This window comes from Solanum tuberosum, unplaced genomic scaffold (genome assembly GCF_000226075.1).
Source record: "Solanum tuberosum cultivar DM 1-3 516 R44 unplaced genomic scaffold, SolTub_3.0 scf00249, whole genome shotgun sequence".
NCBI classification, from domain to species: Eukaryota; Viridiplantae; Streptophyta; class Magnoliopsida; order Solanales; family Solanaceae; genus Solanum; species Solanum tuberosum.
The window spans coordinates 27,780-30,859 of record NW_006239187.1 but is presented as its reverse complement, the minus strand read 5'-3'; the positions used below and the strand labels follow the sequence as shown (position 1 = coordinate 30,859).

Below are 3,080 nucleotides of genomic sequence, written 5' to 3'. Positions count from 1 at the left end.
TGTTGTTTACTTTCTACTTGTGCCAGCAAATCAAGAAACTCACCTTCAATTACTTTACTTGTATTATGGATATCACCTGATTTAATATCCACATATGGACTCTGAAAATCCATAAAGTTCTTGACTTCATCAGGCACAGCTCCTTCAAGGGGTGGTAGCTTTTTAAGCAATTCTTCTCCAAGTTGGATAGACTTTCCACTAAATAAGCATAAAGAACAGTACAAAGTGATAACTGAAATGCAATTAAATATATAGGATTCAGCATTGGGAAAGGAAGAAACATCCTGAACATTATATGACATAAAATAATCATGAACAACAATGACTCGTCTCGATTTTGAGGAGATGTCACGTAAAAAGGAAGCAATGGACTTGCGAAGAAGCAAAGATGCATCCCATAATGGCTGATGATGTAATGGGAATTTGCTCAAGGCATTAAAGTCAGGTGGAGGTGAGGTAAATTCAGGAAGTGGAATGTCATGGAAGTGGATTTTGGCTATGTCTAAAGGATTTAAAGCGTTAGCTCGAAGCAAAGCTTGACGATTATGAGTAGCTGAGCCAACATAATAGACAGGAAGATCATATGATGATGAGATTAAACAGGAAAGTTGAAGAAGTTGATTGAGATGGCCTTGTGCTGGAAATGGAACCATGACTATAGCTACTTCATGGTTTGGTAAATTCTCATAGCTACACATGGAAGTAGAAAGATTGGAGTTTCGTGTTGCTATCGGATCCTCCATATCTCCTGATTGAGTTTTTTCTCATTGAAGAAGCAGGGGGTTATATGGTAAATGTGTGAAGGTAAGAGGATGATTGAGTAGCAAATCCATCTCTTTCACGTGTTTTTTAGATTTGTAACTACTATAATTATTATACTATTATTTTTGAATTATTGGATGTTGTTTATGCAGATTTAATAAAAGTATGTGGTGCATGACAACTGATTATAATTTTTTGGAAATATTATCTAACTACACATCATTTATTATCATATTTTCTTATTTTCCCTACCATTTCAAAAAATATCAAAAATCCCCTTTTTTGCTCTCATTAATCCTTTTTCGGATACATTAATTTGAAATCTTCTATTAATGATTTTCCTTCCTTTTTCACTCCACAAATCTCTCCACAGTTACTTTCATTAATCTATTTTTGAATTTCAAATCTTTCTTTTCCAATAAATGATTTCAAGTTATTTAAGAGGTAGATTTCTTTCAATCACTTCAGTTTTCGACTTCTTTTAATTTTTTCATCTTAAAAAATTGCTGAATCTTTTACTCCCTGTCTCTTTATGGAAGAGAGGTGGAAAAACCTTGCTAATGCACATAGTTCATCTTGGAGTGCATTTGAAATGGTTCCAGAAATTTCTAATGGCGGTCTTGATACATTTCATTCCGTTGGTTCGATCTTTCAGTTTTTTGGACTTACTTTCAATGTTTCTCGCTTATTTTGATTCTTAAATTAGTCTTTTTGGGCTTACTTTCAATGTTTTATATGTGATAGAAGTGTGTCTCGGTGTTTATGAGCATGTTTCTTACTCTTCTCCACTTAACCATTTAGTTCTTTTGTGCAACCAATTTTGAACTTGTGATGTGTGTCGTATTTGAGGATTAGATGTTCTATAGATTATAATTATTTAGACATTCTCTCGAGTCCAGGAGGGTTGTTGGTACACAGGTTGAAACTCGGTAGATAATGAGCATGCTTCTTTGTTCTTCTCCACTTAATAGCAAAGCTTTTGTCTACAACAGGATTTGAACACTGGACGTATGGTTAACCTACATATTATGTGTTACGCTCTTACTACTAGATCAGAATTGTGGGGCAGACATCTTCTTTGACTCTTGACATATTTACTAAGAGTATCAAAAGAATATGAAAAATCACCTGAATTTACTCTTATCATATTTTAGCAGTAGCCTCTTCATTTTGAATGAACGGCTAGAAACTAAAAGTACAAAAAAGATGAGTTCTTTGAAAAGTTAAAAGGTGGTAGGGTAATGCCTCTCATCCACTTGTTTGGTGGCTTTAAATGAATAAAAGATAGAGTTATAAAATACACATTCAAACTATCACTTTTTCGCAAGATTCATATCTCAATTATTACTTTTTTTTTTTTAAAAAATTAAAATACACATTGATACTGAGTTGATCTATATATGTCTATTATCAATTGGTAACAAATATTTGATCAGCTCACCATCGAATGAGGTATGTTTTTGACTATTAATAGAGATGCAAAGCATAAATGAACTTGGAGTGCACGACAGACAAATAAGTCAAATATCATTTCTATTCCAAATTGAATAAATTTCAATAATCAACCTATGGCGTACTAACATACGAAATTGTCCATAATGACAAGAATAAAAAATTACTATATTTATTTTGTATGTTTATATAAACCTTTCAATACAACTTCACCAAACTCAATCATCAAAGTTTTCATCAATTTACTTTTACTTCAATTCTCAATACTTGTTTTTTTCTTCTTTCTCCATGGATAACAATCTTGAAATGTTGAAAAAACAAGAAAATGAAGTAGCTATAATCATGGTTCCATTTCCAGCACAAAGCCATCTCAATCAACAACTTCAACTAGCCTTCATATTTTCCTCATCATATGATCTTCCTATCCACTTTATTGGCTCAGCTACTCATTTAGCGCATCTCCAACCCTATACTCTATTTTACTCTCCAAATATAAAGTTCTCTATTTTTTCAGACAATCAGCTCCAACCAGTGGCGGACCCAGGATTTTCACGAAGTGGGTTCAAGATATAAAAATATACCTAATATTATTTGTAATTTTTATGAGGCTAACATCATACATATCTGACTATACTAAACAATGTTAATACATTGACTTATGAATGAGACGGTAAATAACAAGATGGACGAAAAACTAGGCTTCAATATAAACTAAGAAGATAAAAAAATATTATGAATGATTTCTCTTCATTCAACATTTAGCAAATAAAAACAAAATGATTAAACAAAATAATTATAACCTTAATTTCAGAATCGAATACATAGAAATATACCTAATATTATTTGTAATTTTTATGAGGCTAACA

General features: G+C 32.0%; 1 protein-coding gene across 1 annotated transcript in view; it reads right to left on the bottom strand.

Annotated features, from left to right (window-relative positions):
* LOC102604783 (zeatin O-xylosyltransferase-like) overlaps positions 1-3,080 on the bottom strand; it is a 16,451-nt gene that overhangs the window by 1,312 nt on the left and 12,059 nt on the right. The gene's annotated exons all lie outside the window — the stretch shown is intronic.